Raw genomic sequence first — 18,256 nt, 5'->3', positions numbered from 1 at the left:
ACTCGCGCAGGCGCGCCGCTCACGGACCGTCTGCAGCTTGGGCTGCGCAGCGCGCTTCACGTCTGAGCTTCCCGCGCTCTTGAGAGCTGAGGCCCAGCGCCCCCTTGTGTGGAGCTTGTCCCCAACCGCCCCGCCCCGACGCGGGGGGCTCGGTGTGGGGTCTGACCCTCGGTGCAGGGCGCGGGGCGGGAGGCCGACCTGGGGCGGGGGGCGGGGTTGGGCCCCTCAGGGCCTGGGAAGCGACAACCCGTACGAGCCACAAAATGGCTGGGGCTTGGGGGACCCCTACCTCCTTGTGTCTTCCGTCAAATAATTCAGTTAACTTTCCCATCCGCGCTGCTCAGTGCGCGCCCTCTGCTTTCTTCTGGACAAGTGGAAGCAGAATGGTGACGTTTCTGTTTTGGGGAGAGGAAGTTTGGGGTTAAGGAGAAATGGGTGGCACTAATGCCTGTAAAACAGAAATAAAATTCGAAGCCCCCCCCCCACCCCGACCCGGCCCCGGCAGCCGAGGCGGACTGGACTCCCTCCTTTACCAGGGAACCCCGAAGTTCAACCTGAGAGACTGTTCTGGCCTTGAGGGGAAGTAAGAGTTACACGTGCCTTGTTATACTTCTCCGGCATTAACATCAAGGGAGACCTTAAGTCTGATTTAAAAAAAAAAAAAATGTGGAAGGAAAATAAATCTTGGGGTCCCAAAATCATTAAGCTAAAGGGAAAAGTCAAGCTGGCAACTGCTTAGGGCAAACCTGCCTCCCATTCTGTTTAGTCATCTCTCAGCTCACTGAGGTAAATGCATATCTGATTACCACCTCTGGAGAGGCTAACCAGAAACTCAAGGGAATGCAACTGTTTGACCTGGAAGCTCCCTCTTGCCTTTGCTTCGAGTAGTCCCGCCATTCCGGACCAACCAATGTTCATCTTACATGTATTAATTGATGTCTCATATCTCCCTAAAATGTGTAAAACCAAGCTGTGCTCTGACCACCTTGGGCCCATGTCATCAGGACCTCCGGAGGCCGTGTCATGGGCGTGCCTCCTTAAATTCAGCAAAATAAACTTCCTAAGTTGACTGAGATCTGACTCAGATATTTAAGGTTCACATTTTAGTAACCACAAAGCGATTCCTAGTAGAGGTGCCACTAACCTTTGACAAATCTCCTGTCAGTCCTTAGTACCAGCCTGAGCTATCTTTATGGCTCAAACCAATAGGATAATTTGCTGAGGCCTCGAAGAACCCCCTCCAGAGAATCCCTGATCCACCCAGATTTGGTCAAGATCTAGTTTATTTTGCTGTACAACTCCTTTTGTGTGTGTGGGGTGAGGGGACGGGGGTGGTTTACTCTCTTCCAACATAAGGAAGGCAAGTTTTTTCTTGCTTCAGTGACAGTGGAAGGCAGGTAACTCTTTTATGGAGTTTGAGCTCGCTTCCCACAGGAAAGATGAGGGGTTTTCTTCCCCTGCTCATAGGATGGTAGAGAGCAATCTTCAGCCTGAGACCCATCCCTAGGTAAGTAACTGAATTGGGGTTTGTCTTGGCTAAGATTAACAACCAGCTGGTCTTAATTTCTCCTTACCATGAGTGTACTCAGTAATCTTATAAATTGTCCAATCCTTTGTTTCGCTTAACTGGTTTTTTTTGTTGTTGTTGTTTCCTTTTTTTGTTCTTTTGTCTTTTTCCCATTGAGTTTGACCAACTCTGTCTGACTTGATCAAATCCAAAGGGAAGTTCCAAATTATAAGAACCAAGGCCTCTGAACTGGGTAAGTTTCCCCCCTCCCCACCACACACACACACACAAAAGGTGGTGTGGTGGGGGAAGAAAAATAGCCAGCAAACGGAAAAAAAAAAGATTTTTTATTTTGACTACTTAAGGGACTTTTTTAATATAACAAGGCCACATTTTTGCTAGCCAGACCAACCAAAAAGAGCAATGACTGTCATCCCATGCTGCAGTTCCTTACCTAAGGATTCTGCCTTCTTTTTTTCCACCACGACAGCCTGGGTTTGGTTCCTAAATCAAGCCCTTTCTGGTTTGATACTTGGTACTTCTGAAATAACAGCAATTTGTCCTAGATGAAATATGATAATGAGATTTATTTATTTATTTAGACAGAGCCTTGCTCTGTGGCCCAGGCTGGAATGCAGTGGCACAATCTCAGCTCACTGCAACCTCCACCTCCCAGGTTCAAGTGATTCCCATGCCTTAGCCTCCTGAGTAGCTGGGATTACAGGTATGCACCACCACGCCCAGCTCATTTTTGTATTTTTTTGGTAGAGATGGGGTTTGGTCACCATGTTGGCCAGACTGGTCTCAAACTGGCCTCAAGTGATCCGCCTATCTCGGCTTCCCAAAGTGTTGGGATTACAGGTGTGAGCCACCATGCCCAGCCAGTAATGATGTAGCAGGACGAGCCGCAGACAAAACCTCTCAGACACCGAGTTGTAGAAGGACGGGCTTTATTCAGCTGGGAGCATCGGCAATCTACTGCCTTAAAATCTGAGCTCCCCGAGTGCAAAGTTTCTGTCCCTTTTAAGGACTCACAACACTAAAGATTTCACATGAAAGGGTCGTGATTGATTTGAGCAAGCAGGGGGTACGTGACAGGGGCTGCATGCACCTGTGGTCAGAGTGAAACAGAACAGGGCAGGGAGTTTCACAGTGTTCTATACAATGTCAGGAACATCGGTTTCTAAGTCATGAGTTGATTTTTAACTACTGGATTTAGGCCAGGCAGACCCAGGCCTGGTTGCAGGCCTGGCACCGGGCTGCCTGTCTTTGGTTTTACTTCCTTGTTTTTTTCTTAAAACAGGTACTGAGTATAAAACAATATAAAACAATATGAGAGGGTCTCTCTCCTCAAAGAGTTTTAAAAAGTTTTTTTTTTTAAGGAGCTCAGTGGTTAAAAGTCAGCTTAATTAGAAGCTGACATCCAACATGTGTGTGTATGTGTGCCTGTGTGTGTGTTTGTATTTAAAAGGCCTTCAGGTTTTGGTTTTTGTGTTTTTGTTTTTGTTTTTCTCTTCTAGGACCTTGTCTTTTTGAGCAAAAGTTTTTTTTCTTAGTTGACTGGCTTCTGTTTTCTTCATTTACTTCTGCCGTCTCTTCTTTCTCTTGCACCCTCTGCTTCATGAGGAACCTAATATAGTTTATAATACCCAGGGTTCCTTACAGAAAATGGAGAAGGTACCAGATTCCCCTTGGAGGAGAAACCTGTTTCCTTATGGAACCGCAAGAGCGTAAACAGACAAGTTCATCTCAGCTCTTAAACTGCTTGCTTTTGTATGGTGTTACCTAATTTTTTAACTAAAATAGTTACTGCAACAGAGGCTACTCTTGAATTCTTAAGGAATAGTGTAGTTTAGACGCATAGAAATGTCTTTGTTAAAAAAAAATTTTAAGTGCAGTGCAAAAGCATGACCTGGTCTAACCTCACAATAATTTTCGCTTTTTGGAGACCCAGGATTCTGTGTAGGGTCTGCCCAGAGCTCAGAGATCCAGTTAAAATATAGGTAGTCTCTATCTAAATAAAATTGGTCTCCTTATACAATCCTGTGATAGATTTTCATAATTTTATGTTTCATTTGGCATCCATCTTTAATCTGTCTTTAGCACCACCAGACTTTTTCTCTGTGTACCTTGAAATGTAAATTTTGCTATCTAATTTTTCATCTAAGAGTTTCCTTCAATATGCGGATTTAGGGCTATTTAGCTGACAACTTCCGGGGCAGTGACACAGGTTATCGAGAGTTTGCAAGTCTAAGATAGAAAAAAAAAAAAAGGAGGTCTTAGGAATGTATAAGATGTGCTTCTATCGGTATACCTAATACCTCTATGTAATTTATGTGTTGTGTACCCATGTTTCTCTATTAAAAAATATAAAAGAGCTCTAATTAATTGGCTTAAAGAAAAATAAAAGTGCTCAAATAAAATACTTTATTAGAAAAAGGGGAAGACTAGTCAAATGTTAAGTTTACTTAAAGTCTTTAATAAAAAGTTAACTTTAAAATTAGTGGCAAAGTAATATTAGAAATGTCTTAAGAATTGCCAGCATACATTTTTGTTTGTATTTATTTATCAAGCAATTTCCTACTTATCCCTGCCAATTACTATAAGGTGTCAACATTTGGCATAGGGGTTACAAAAGGAAGAATATAAATGGCCTGATGGAGCTGAAAAACACAGCATGAGAACTTCATGAAGCATACACAAATATCAATAGCCAAATCAATCAGGTAAAAGAAAAGATATCAGAGACTGAAGATCAGCTTAATGAAATAAAGTGTGAAGACAAGATTAGAGAAAAAAAGAATGAAAAGAAATGAACCATTCTCAAAACAAGCTATTAATGCGGCCAACAAACATAAAAAAAGCTCTTCATCACTGGTCATTAGAGAAATGCAAATCAAAACCACAATGAGATACCATCTCACACCAGTTAGAATGGTAATCATTAGAAAGTCAGGAAACACGGTGGCTCAAGCCTGTAATCCCAGCACTTTGGGAGGCCGAGACGGGCAGATCACGAGGTCAGGAGATCGAGACCATCCTGGCTAACACGGTGAAACCCCGTCTCTACTAAAAAGTACAAAAAAACTAGCCAGGCGAGGTGGCGGGCGCCTGTAGTGCCAGCTACTCGGGAGGCTGAGGCAGGAGAATGGCGTGACCCCAGGAGGCAGAGCTTGCAGTGAGCTGAGATCTGGCCACTGTACTCCAGCCTGGGCGACAGAGCAAGACTCCGTCTCAAAAAAAAAAAAAAAAGTCAGGAAACAACAGATGCTGGAGAGGATGTGGAGAAATAGGAACTCTTACGCTGTTAGTGGGAGTGTAAATTAGTTCAACCATTGTGGAAGACAGTGTAACGGTTCCTCAAGGATCTAGAACCAGAAATACCATTTGACCCAGCAATCCCATTACTGGGTATATACCCAAAGGATTATAAATAATTCTACTATAAAGACACATGCACACATATGTTTATTGCAGCACTGTTTACAATAGCAAATACTTGGAACCAACCCAAATGCGTGTCAGTGATGGACTGGATAAAGAAAATGTGGCATATATACACCATAGAATACTATGCAGCCATAAAAAGGATGAGTTCATTTCCTTTGCGGGGACATGGATGAAGCTGGAAACCAACATGCTCAGCAACTAACACAGGAACAGAAAACCAAACCCTGCATGTTCTCACTCATAACTGGGAGTTGAACAGTGAGAACATGTGGACACAGGGAGGGGAATATCACACACCAGGACTTGTCAGGGGGTGGGGGGTTAGGGGAGGGATAGCACTAGGAGAAATGCCTAATGTAGATGGTGGGTTAATGGGTGCAGCAAACCACCATGGCAAGTGTATATGTAATAAACCTGTACATTCTGCACATGTATCCCAGAACTTAAAGTATAATGATAAAAAAAGAAAAATCTGCTGATGTATAATTCTAAGCCTAAGAAAAAATATCCATTACAAAGGAAGTCAAAATAAATTCATTTTCAGATAAACGGAATTTGACTGAAGGAAACATGCACTAAGATGCTAAAAGAAGAACTTCAGGCTAAAATAAGATAATCTCATAACTGCAGGAAGGACAGAAGAGTACTAGAAAGTGTAAATAAATGGATAAATATATTTTTAAAATTTGTCCTTAAATCAACAATTATTATGACTTGTGAGGTTTATAATGTGTAGAGGTGGAATATATGCCAACAGCCGCACACAGAGCAAGGGGGATAAATAAACTATCGTAATGTGCTGGATCTTTGTTAGGACAAAGCAAAAGTATTCTAATAACTTCAGGCAGGTCAAGAGTGCATATTGAGCTCTCAAAAACTACAATGATGTATGACAAAAAGCAAAATAGAAGATAAAAGAAAAAAATAAATTTAAAAAATGGAAAAGAAAACATTAAGAGAGTACTACAGAAATAAAAGACAAGACAAATGATAAATAAACAGCAATGCAGCAAACCACCATGGCACATGTGTACCTGTGTAACAGACCTTCACGTTCTACACATGTATCCCAGAACTTAAAGTATAATTTAAAAAAATAAAAATAAACAGCAAGATGGCAGACTTAAACCCAACTATATTTCTAACAACATTAAATGTAAAGATAGAAAACATGCCAATTTTTTTTTTTTTTTTTGAGACAGAGTCTAGCCCTGTCGCTCAGGCTAAAGTACAGTGGCACAATCTCAGCTCACTGCAACCTCTGCTTCCTGGGTTCAAACGATTCTCATGCCTCAGCTTCCCGAGTAGTTGGAATTAAAGGCGTGCAGCACCCTTCCCAGCTAATTTTTTTTTTTTCTGTATGTTTAGTAGAGATTAGGTTTCACTATGTTGGTCTGCCTGATCTTCAACTCCTGACCTCAAGTGATTCACCCACCTCAGCCTCCCAAAGTGCTGGGATTACAGGTGTGAGCCACCATGCCCGGCCAATGCCAATATTCTTAAGTATCTCTTTTAGAGATTTGACTAAATGATAGTTATAAGAAACATACTTTACCTATAAAGAAACATTTAGTTGAAAGTAAAAGAATGGGGGAGGCAATACCACACCAACACAAACCATACTGATATTGTAAAAAGCAGACTTTACCAACGGTATTACCAAAAATAAAAGAATTATTTCATAATGATAAACTGTCAATTCAGTAGAAAGAAATAGCAGCCCCAAATTTGTGTGTCTATAACATAGCTTCAAAATATAAAATCCAGAAATTCAAAAATTAATATAACTCAAAGGAGAAATAGAACCATCCATAATTGTAGTTGGGGGATTTAACACACCTATCACATAACTCAGAACAAGAAGGCAGACAGCAGAGATTCAAACAGCTCATTTAACCAACATGACACATGTCATGTTGGCTTACATCATGAGACTTACGTATGTACACAAATATATAAAATCAGTATATCCACTTCATCCACCCCTAGCAGAGTGCATGTTATTTTCAGGTACACGTGGAACATGTGTGGCTATTCTGGGGACATTCCCCATGGCAAGGACTGAGGGCTGCCTGTAGGAACTCACTGAGACTGTCAGCCAACAGCCAGCAAGAACTAAGGACCTCAGTCCTACAACCTCAAAAAACAATTCTTCCAACAACCAGGTATAGCTGCTGGTTTTCTATCTGATGATAGCTGGTTTTCATACAATAGTCTGCTCAGGCTGCCTTAACAAAATGCCACAGACTAGGAGGCTTAAACAACAGAAATTTATTTTCTCACAGTTCTGGAGGCTGGAAGTGCATGATCAAGGTGCCAGCAAATTAGATTTCTGGTGAGGGCTCTCTTTCTGGCTCGTAGACAGCCACCTTCTTGCTGTGTCCTCAAATGGCCTTTCCACTGTGTGCATGCAATGAGAGCACTCCAGTATCTGTTCCTCTTCTTATAAGGGCACCAGATTAGGTGCTATCAGATTAGCGACCTGCCCTGGATGCTGATCCTCCACATTGACTTCTGATTAACCCCAGTTCCTGAAATGCCTGTAAGATTTGTATTTTAACTACTGATCCTTCTGTAAAAGCATGCACTTACTGCCCTTAGGGCAAAACAACCTTGACATTATCTTACTTACCATACAGTTATCCTACACATTGCCTCTGAAGCCTGCATACTCTTCCCCTATGGTCTATAAGCCCTGGGTCTGGGAGGGTAACAGTGAGGAGATCCACCTGCTTCCCTCACTGCTGCCCAAGACACAGACATAGCTTCTGTTCATAAGTCCCTGTTAAATGTTCCTAAGAAACTGGATTTGTCAGCCTCTTTCTTCAGCCTCTCAGCCTCCTCGGTCTTTGGGGGTAGGTTTGCATAGACCTGCTCACCTTGGAATACCTTGCTAAGGGCTCTATCTTCCAATACAGTCACATTGGGGATTGGGGTCAACATATGAATTTGGAGGTAGGGGACATAATTCAGTCCCTGATATGGTTTGGCTGTGTCTCCACCCAAATCTCATCTTGAATTTTAGTTCCCATAATCCACATGTGTGGTGGGAGGGACCCTGTGGGAGGTCACTGGTCATGGGGGTGGCTACCCCCATGCTGTTCTCATAATAGTGAGTCAGTTCTCATGAGATCTGATGGTTTTTATAAGGGGCTTTTCCTCCTTTGCTCAGCACTTCTCCTTCCTGCTACCCTGTAAAGAAGGTGCCTTTCTTCCCCTTCATCTTTCGCCATTATTGTAAATTTCCTGAGGTCTCCAAAGCCATGAGGAACTGTGAGTCAATTTTTTTCTTTATAAATTACCCAGCCTCAGGTGTTTCTTTATAGCAGCATGAGAATGGACTAATATGTAAATAATGTGTGGCTAGAGAGTAAGCTGTGGTGCTTTTTTTTTTTTTTTTCCCAATGGCTGTACATTCTTTGACATCTTCCCACTGAGAAACAGCATCCACCTTCGTTCCCCTTGGTCTTGGGCTTGTAATGTCTGCTGTAGTCACTAGGTTGCGAGGCCTGCAGTGGCTCCCAAGGCAGCTCAGGAAAGGCCATGCAGCTCTCTCAGTCCTCTAGGAATGCAGGCTCTTGGGACACTCCTCAGAATCCAGCTTCTCAGAGACACCATGCACAGTGCTGCAGATGTCAGTCCCAGCTGAGCCCAGCCTTCATGTTCTCTCCTACCTGGTGCTACATGACCTCGGGATGGTTCTACCCCAGCCGCAGAGCCACAGCTGTTCTATCTCCCCAGCTGAGGTCCTAGACACGGAGCCACACCAGCACCCTGTGCCAATCAATCATGCTGTAGGAGAAAAATAAAACAGCTGATGCTTTTACGCTATTAGATCGTGGTTGCTTATGCCGCAATAGTAACTGGAACAGAATCGGGTACTTTGAAGTGGGATGCTACCATGACAAAAGCCAAAAAACATGGGGGGTTGGCTGTGGGACTCAGCCCCAGAGAAGAGGTTGGCAGGCATGAGAAGGCAGCTGGCAAGGGACTGAGGAAAAGCAAGTGAAGGAAAGAAGGCTCTTGTCATTGAATGACTGGCTTCTTTCACCTGCACATCATGAGGAATGATTAGGGAGAGAGGCACTGTAGGGAAAGAGGCATTGGAGAAGGAACGATGGGGTTTTCAAACAGAACTTATAAAAACATGAAGGAGCCAGGATTTGCTGGGCTCAACAATGAAACTATTTTTCATCCACAGTTTCTCCCAGCAGAAGATTCTCAAAGAATGAAAGGGCTCAGAGCAAAGTTGGGACCCGCAGCCCTGTAGGGAATATGCGGGTTCAGAGCAGACACGAAGTTAAGGGTTGAATTATAAAACCCTCTGTTAAGATGCAGAAAGAGTTCAATTGGTGTCTTACCAGCCTTTTCAGATGCAAAGGACCTCCCAGGGACCGTATGCATGTGCCTCCCAGGTCCCTATTAAGGAGACCTTCTGGGAATCTTAAGAGCATTGTTCCACAACAGCCACACACGGACCCCCAATAGTAGAGAGACTATTTAAAAGAGATCTGGGGTGCAGGTTTTGTCTAATGGAGTGAACTTCAATAAAATTCATAGAAAACCCACAAAGTTATTAAGGGAAGTGTACTAGAAAAAATAAGAGCAGCCTGCGTTTGTGGTTGAGCAGTCTTAGCCTGTAGAAATTCAGGGGCCCACTGGCCTCCTTTCATTTTGTGCTATCTGGTTCTTTTAATCCAAGCTGGCTTTTATTTTCTTCTCAGGTGCCTAGAGAATCAGTCCCTGGAGCAACACTGGGCCCTAATCGCAGACCTGTTGACCTGGGTCAGGTTGGATTTCAGAATCTCTGCAGACTGCCTGCTTTTTGCCTCAGTTTCACCCTTCTGAGTGGCAGGGGCCAAGGTATCTGTCTTATCTCCATCCCCATTAGACATAGGGTGAAGAGGTGGGGTCAGGTGCTTGGCTCTTGAGGTCACAAGTCTGTGGATTGAGAAGGAAACACATTGAAGAGGTTGTGTCTGAGGAGCCGTGCCCATAGAGCCTCACCCCGCATGGACTTGGTTAGGTGGTGAGACTTGGAGTTCTGGCTGCCATAATGGCATGAGGCCATGGGTGTCTGGGTGAGTCTATTTTGAATGTGTGGGGGGTGCAGCCAGAGGGCAGAATGTATTTTCCAAAGTTAGCCATAGCGATTTCAGCAATCCTTCCCACATGCTCTTCTCTTGCCATTTCTCCATCAAGAAGTGGAGTCTGGCTGGGCATGGTGGCTCATGCCTGTAATCCCAACATTTTGGAAGACTAAGGCAAGTGGATCACTTGAGGCCAGGAGTTTGAGCAGCCTGGTCAACATGGTGAAACCCCATCTCTACTAAAATTACAAAAATTAGCCAGGTGTGGTGGTGCATGCCTGTAATCCCAGCTACTCAGGAGCTGAGGTACAAGAATCACTTGAACCCTAGAGAAGGAGGCTGGAGTGAGCTGAGATTGCACCACTGCACTCCAGTCTGGGCAATAGAGCGAGACTCTGTTTCAAAAACAAAAACAAAAAAAAGCAGAGTAAAAGCACCTCCTTGATTCAGAGCAGGGTGTTTCCTCCTGCTCCGATACACGACAGCAGCATTTCATGTGGTTGGGACTTGGACTGTGGAGGCAGGCCCAGGTTCAAATCCTGGCTTTGACACTGAGTGATGGAACCTGGGTGAACTAGTTCTCTGAGCCTCAGTTTCCCCCATGATGATGAAGAAACACATGTTTCCTATGCAGGCTGAGGCTCTGAAGCCTGCTAAGCTCCTTTCCCCACTAAGGAGAGGTCCTCATTTATGCCATTGCCCAGGTTTCCTTTACATGTGACATTTCCTTACATGTCACATGGTGCTCTGGAGCCCTGTCCTTGGAGACTCACACCCCTGTGACCAGGATGGGGCCAGGGCTGTGCTTAATCAGGTGACTGTCCAAGGAGCCCCCTTCCACCTCCAGAGTTCAGAACTCAGTGTCTTACCTTCCTCCCAGGAACCAGAGCACACTGAACACCCAGGACCTGGCAGGGCACCTGAAGGCCAACATGTTGGGGGGCATTGGAGCACACGAGTCCCACTCCAGGGGCAGGAGTAGTTGTCACTTGAGTTGCAACATCTGTCCCTAAGAGAGTCCCTGTGAGGCCTGGCTCCTTGGTGTGCTGAGCAACTGACCTGACCCCACACTCTTCTACCCAAAGAGGCCTCTGGAGCCTTCCTACGGCCAAGGGACCTGGCCAGCTGCACAGGCTGAAGACAGAACGAGCTCAGCCAGGGCTCCGTGAACAGGTGTCCTTCTGTGGTCATCATCACGGCAGCAGCAAGGTCAGGGTGGGGTGTCAGCATGGGGTGTGCACTCTCTCATCCCGGGCATCTGAGTTTTTTGTTTTAAAAGTTGTGATCACCAAGACACTGTCCTTGTCTACCTCTGTGTCTCATGGTCCCAGCTGTGGGGGGACGCACAGCCAAGTGGGCCTCGCCTGGGGAAGGGAGGTGCACCCATGTGACTCAGGCAAACACGACCCCTGGGCCTCGTTCCAGGGAACCCCAAAGGCAGAGTTCAGAAGATTGCAATTAATTTTATAAATTAATACACAATAACAGATCATTAATTTTAAATGTTGAACTTAAGGTTAATACATATGTTACAGGAATTACATCAGGAATTGATTTTATTATGGAGTCTGAATAAGTTTTAATTCCAAAAACAGTGTATTCCTCCTGTGATTTAAGTTTTATTTACGTTAGCACTCAATAGAACTACTAGTTGCTAAATACACCTGTGGATGTATTCCAGTTACCCTAAAAATTGAAATATAGTGCCAGGTTATTCACAGTGTTTTCAACTTAAAGTTTGTTTTTCAAAAAAAAAGAGGTTATTGTTCTGCAGTAGCAAAACTGCTAGGAATTGAGCTTCTAGATTTTTTAAAATTTTATTTATTTATATATATATTTTTAGATGGAGTTTCATTCTTGTTGCCCAGGCTGGAGTGCAATGGTGCAGTCTCAGCTCACTGCAACCTCTGCCTCCTGGGTTCAGGCAATTCTCCTGCCTCAGCCTCCCTGGCAGCTGGGATTACAGGAGCCTGGCTAATTTTTTTGTATTTTTAGTAGAGACGGGGTTTTACCATGTTGGCCAGGCTGGTCCTGAACTCCTGACCTCAGGTAATCTGCCCACCTTGGCCTCCCAAAATGCTGGGATTACAGGCGTGAATCACTGTGCCCAACCGAGCTTCCAGATTTCAGGTTCTCAGCTTTCCTCTTCTCTTGTTTGGTACATTCTTTATTTAAATCGCTAAAATAAAATAACTCGTTTCCACCTCCTGGGTCGTTGCCGTGGAGGTGGTTCAATTCCACAAAGGCATTTTTACAGTCAAGGCGTATGCATCCTCACTTGTTAAACAGAGTTTGTTTGTTTGTTTTTTGAGACAGAGTTCTCTCTCTGTGGCCCAGGCTGGAGTGCAGTGGCAGGATCTCTGCTCACTGCAACCTCCGTCTCCCGAGTTCAAGGGATCCTCCTGCCTCAGCCTCCCAAGTAGCTGGGACTACAAGCATGTGCCACCACGCCCGGCTAATTTTTGTATTTTTAGTAGAGACAGGGTTTCACCATGTTGCCCAGGCTGTCTCAAACTCCTGACCTCAAGTGATCCGCCCGCCTCAGCCTCCCAGAGTGCTGGGATTACAGACGTGAGTTAAGTAGTTCGAACAATCAATTGATTAGGCTTTTGTGGCTGCTCACTTGTGCATGTGGCCAAGTACTGTGCTGTCCTGGCCCACAGCGTCCTACAGGAAGGGATGGGCCGTAAGACGTGGGATCTTCTGAAGTCGTCAAATGAAAAACACTCCTGTTGAGTGAGAAAACAAATAGGCTAATCTTGTGATTTTTAAAAAATTTAAACTGACATGATTTTATTGCAAATTTCCAAGAATCCTTAAAAGTTATAAAAAGTATAACCAAAATAAATATCTGTGGCAGAGTTCTACAAAAGACAAAACTCAGTTTTCCTTTTGAGATCTTGCCCCAGCATCAGTTCAAACACTTCCTCTCATATTTCACCAGGACTCAATTCCTGAGCAAGAAACAGCAAGAAACAGCAAGTGCCATGAAAAGCGGCTTTGTGTGGGGTGGGCTCTTCACACTCCAATCTCCAGTTCCTTCTCAAAGCTTCGGAAAAAAGTTGAAAAATGAAAACAAAAGCCCTGCTGTGTTGAGCTGGGCTCTGGCGTTGCCATGGACCCAGGGCAAACAGCGATGCTCCTGCTCTGCCCCCAGCTCAGCTCACGCTGGGCCTGCACTTCTGGAAGGGAGCACGGACTTCGGAATGACTGGTTAGAACCCAAATGAATTCATGGAATGTGACATGGTTCAAAAATAATAAAACGTGATACCCGTGAAATGCTGATATTCTGTCTCAATTTGCCAGATTGGGGCCTCCTGGATTCAGAGTATTCTAAAGTAGCCGGCAGGTTCACTCTGCCCTTTTGGACCTAATGTATCTGGCTTAGAAAGCAGTCTCTGTCCCTCTGCTATTTGCTGTTCTTTGCTTTGCCTGGTCTGACTCCCGCCCCAGGAGTTCTCCTGACAGCTCCAGGTTCTGCGGACAAGAGCAGTAACTTTTATAATAATCATAATGACTCCCAAGTGAGTGCATTGGGCTCTTCACATGTGTCTCTATGTGTGCACATGCATGTGCATGTCATTTCTGGGCACTTCACGTGTGTCTGTATGTGTGCACGTGTATGTGCATGTCAATTTCCTTTACTCCTCCGACAGCCCTCTCAGGGGTGCAGCTTTTTCCCTCTTTTACTCAGGCTGAGAAAGGTTGTCGTTTGACAAGGTATGTTCAGAGGTCGGATCTGAACTCAGCTCCAAGGCTCCAGCACCCAAGCCCTGACCCCACGGCTGCCTGCTGGCTGGGAGTGGCATTCTTTAGAACAGGAAAGGCAGTGAGTTCTCATTGCATCAATACTTGCATTTGCTACAACAGAAGCTTTTTGTCTCTTCTTCACATTCCTTCAGAACACAAGCCTCCTTTTCTGCCTGTGGCCATCAGTCACTGGAATCAGCCTCGTGAGTGGCTTGGTGGCGGATGGCACCGTCCTTTGTGGGAGAAAACAATGTTGCTGCCCAGGCCTTTCTGGAATGACCTCTTCCCACCCCCTGACCAGCCCCAGCAAGGCCCGGGGCTGGCTGCCTAGTTGATTGGAGCCAAGAGTCTGCTGAATGGATGAAGGGAGAAGGGACATCCAAGCGACTGAAGAAGATCTTAACAGAAGATTTATACATTCAAATAGAGGTCCCTGTTGACCCACAAGCTCCTTCATGCTCTGTCCTGGGCAGGCAGCACTGTTGCTTGGGAAGGAGAGCCCCTTCCTGTCATGGCAGGTCGTCATCTGGGAACCTGGAGCCACATCAACCCATTTCCCTCCATCTGCAGACTAGACAGAGGGTGAACCACATGGGTGCCTTTGGCATTCAAGGTGTAGTAGACTAGACACCATGGGCCTTGAGCCTCCATCACCCCCTCCACCCCCTACCAATTATCTCCAAAGTTTCACAGGCTGCAATGCCAGGCAGCTCTCCACAATGCCATGACCACTAGTCAAGTGATGGCTCTTGGCCACAGAGTCATGGCAGCGTTGCTCACAATGGCACCTTTCTTCCCAAGCCAAAGAGTGCATGTTCTCACTCTCCGGGGAAACACCGTGGTGATTGCTCTCCAGCAACCAGCTGCCTCTTGGCACCCTTGTTGTCTCCTTAAGCTTTTTTATTATTGGGAGGAACAGGTGGTACATATTTTTTTGCAGGTGGACTAGTGACATTTGTGATATCTTATTATATTACTTTGGGGATTTTTTATCTTCAGAAAGTACTCATTTTTTGTTTCCAGTTCAACATATAAGGAGCTAAGAAATCTTTGCTCCATTCTAACAGCAAGTAAAAAGCTGAACAAACTGAAAAATTAATCCAGTAGAGAAGTTAGATCCAGTAGAGAAGTGAGGTTACAGGACAAACTATTGTTCCCAACATTGGAGAGACAGACAAGTGGGTAGAGAGAATCACAACTTATCTCCAGCAGAAACCTCCAGTGCCAGGGTAGGAAAACCTGAAAAATTGCTGGAGGCTTAGTGCTGCAAGTCTGAGGGACAAAAACTCCAAGAGGACCCCCGTCCTGAGGGCCCCTACACTTTTGTGAATTTTACCTCCAGGAGCTTGACCAGGTCCTCACAGTGATTATTGGAGAAAAATTCCCTTGTGCTTCGGCAGGGGGAAGAAAAAAGGAACCATCTTGAGATAGGGCATTTTGTCCTTAACAATGCCTGTCCTCAGGAGTCTGTTTTATCCCAGCCAAACTGGCTAGGTTACATCAGAGCCTGACCTACCAACTCCAGGTGGCTCCAGACTTCCATGCAGGTGAAAGGAAATACACAATTCCAGCCGCCTGCAGTCATCCTGTCCCACCTACAGGATAGAGGAGCATTTGTGAAGGTCACAATTCAGGGGGGCAGGGTCACCACAGACCTAGACCTACTCGTAGGATTATAGAATGCTTTCCCTCCCCCACACCTACCACCACATCACTAAAGGTCTTTTGACAGCAGTTCCTTCTAGGCAGACTTCATTTCCAGCCTTCAAAAAACATTACAAGGTACACTAAAAGACAAAAACTAGTTTGAAGAGCCTAAAAAAGCATCACAAGCAGATCAGATATGGCAGGAATGCTGAAATTATCAAACCAGGAATTTTGAAAAGCTACGAGTAGTATGTTAAGGGATGTAACAGAAAAAGCAGATGGCATGCAAGAGTGGATGGGCAACAAAAGCAGAAAGATGGAAATTCTAAGAAATAATCAAACATAAATGCTAGAGTTTGAAAACCATTGTAACAGAAATGAAGAATCCCTTTGATGGAGTCATTGGTAGACTCATGGCTGAGGAAAAAATCTCTGAGAGCTTGAGAACATGACAATAAAAACTTCCAAAACTAAAAAACAAAGAGAATAAAAGCTGGGGAGGAAAAGCAGAACATAATATCCTATAACAATGGGATAGCTACAAAAGGTGTAACATACACATAATGAGAACAAAAGGAGAAGAAAGAGAAAGGAACAGAAGCAATATGCGAGGCAATAATGACTGAGAATTTCCCCAAGATTAACGTGAGATACCAAATCACAGATCCAGGAAGCTCAGAGAACACAAATAGAATAAATGCCCGTTCCCCCCTAGAACTAAACATATCATATTCAAGCTTCGGAAAATCATAAAGGAAAAAATCTCAAAAGAAACCAGAGAAAATAAACACCTTACCATAGAGAAGCATGATAAAAATTACATCTAACTTCTCAAAAACTATGCAAGCAAGAAGAAGATGGAATGAAATATAGTCATATATCACTTAATGTTGGGGATACATACTGAGAAATGTTTCATTAGGCAATTTTGTCCTTATGCGAACATCATACAGTTACACAAACCTAGCTGGTATAGCCTAGTATCCACCTAAGCTGTATGATACAGCCTATTGCTTCTAGGCTACAAACTTGTCCAATATGTTACTACTGTATATTGTAGGCAATGAAACACAATAGTAAGTATTTTTACATCTAACCATAGAAACGGTACAGTAAACATATGATATAAAGGATTTTAAACGGTACACCCATATGGGGCATTTATGATGAATGGAGTTTACAGAACTGGAAGTTGTTCTGGGTGAGTTAGTGCTTGACTGGTGAGTGAATGTGAATGCCCAGGGCATTACTGTACTCTACTGCAGACTTATAAGTATTAATGTACTCTACTGTAGTAGTACTACTAGTGTAGTAGTACTACTAGAGTAGTAGTACTTACAAGCATTACCGTATTCTACTGCAGACTTATAAGCATCACTGTAGTCTACTGTAGGCTTATAAGCACTGTACACTTAGGCTTATTTATTTATTTATTTATTTATTTATTTATTTTAGAGATAGGGTCTCACTGGATTGCCCAGGCTGTTCTTGAACTCTTGGCCTCAAGCAATCCTCCTGCCTTGGCCTCCCAAAGTGCTAGGATTAGAAGCTTGAGCCTCTGCATCCAGTCATACATTAAATTTATTTTAAAATATTCTTCCCAGGCATGGTGGCTCACGTCTATAATCCCAGCACTTTGGGAGGCTGAGGTGGGCAGATCACTTGAGGTCAGGAGTTCGAGACCAGCCTGGTCAACATGGTGAAACACTGTCTCTACTAAAAATACAAAAATTAGCTGGGTGTGGTGGCACACACCTGTAATCCCAGCTGCTTGGGAGGCTGAGGCAGGAGAATCACTTGAACCCAGGAGGTGGAGGTTGTAGTGAGCCAAGATATTGCACCACCGCACTCCAGCCTGGGCAACTGAGCAAGACTCCATCTCAAAAAACAAACAAACAAAAAAACCAAAAATATTATTATTTCTTCAATAATAAATTAAACTTAGCTTACCATAACTTGTTTACTTTATAAACTTTTTTCTCATGACTTATTTGTAATAATAGTTAGCTTAAAATACAAACACATTGTACAGCTATACAAAAATATTTTCTTTCTTTATATCCTTAATCTATAAGCTTATTTCTATTTTTAACAATTTTTAAATTTTTTCCTTTTTTTTTTTTTTTTTTTAACTGAAACACACACACATTAGCCTAAGCCTACACAGGTCAAAACTATCAATAGCACTGTCTTCCACCTCTACATCGCATCTTTCCCCACTGGAATGTCTTCAAGGGCAATAAGACATATGGAGCTGTCATTCTCTGCAGCACCTTCTTCTAGAATATGTCCCAAAGGACCTGCTCAAGGCAATAAGACATATGGAGCTGTCATTCTCTGCAGCACCTTCTTCTAGAATATGTCCCAAAGGACCTGCTCAAGGCTATTTTACTGGTAACTAACTGTTAACTAACTTTACATATATATATATATACACACACACACACATATATGGGTGTGTGTGAATATACATACATTATAGAAAGAGTACCGTCTAAAATAACAATACAATGTATTGTATAGTAAATACATAAACCAGTAAGATGGTCATTTATGATAGTTGTCAAGTATTACGTATCGTACATAATTTAATGTACTATACTTTTATGTGACTTGTAGCACAGTAGGTTTGTTTACACCACTATAACCACAGACACATGAGTAATGCATTGCTCTACAATGTTATGATGGCTACAACATCACTAGGCAATAGAAATTTTTCATTCCATTATAATCTATGAGACTACCATTGCATATGCAATGTCATTGACCAAAATGTTGTTACATGACACATGGTTATATTTAAAGTG

General features: G+C 43.7%; 1 long non-coding RNA gene across 12 annotated transcripts; it reads left to right on the top strand.

The window, feature by feature from the left end:
• Positions 1-13: 13 nt before the first annotated feature.
• Positions 14-13,328, top strand: LOC105472467 (uncharacterized). 12 transcript variants are annotated; one of them, XR_011622913.1, is made up of 5 exons: positions 21-152; positions 345-386; positions 1,382-1,507; positions 9,682-9,820; positions 12,992-13,328. It is a non-coding gene; the product is annotated as an uncharacterized lncRNA (long non-coding RNA). The 12 variants fall into 12 exon arrangements; XR_011622915.1 differs by having other exon boundaries at positions 46-159; XR_011622914.1 differs by having other exon boundaries at positions 47-171.
• Positions 13,329-18,256: the final 4,928 nt, after the last annotated feature.

Source organism: Macaca nemestrina, chromosome 4, assembly GCF_043159975.1.
Source record: "Macaca nemestrina isolate mMacNem1 chromosome 4, mMacNem.hap1, whole genome shotgun sequence".
Taxonomy (NCBI): Eukaryota; Metazoa; Chordata; class Mammalia; order Primates; family Cercopithecidae; genus Macaca; species Macaca nemestrina.
This window is presented reverse-complemented; position numbering and strand designations above follow the sequence as displayed.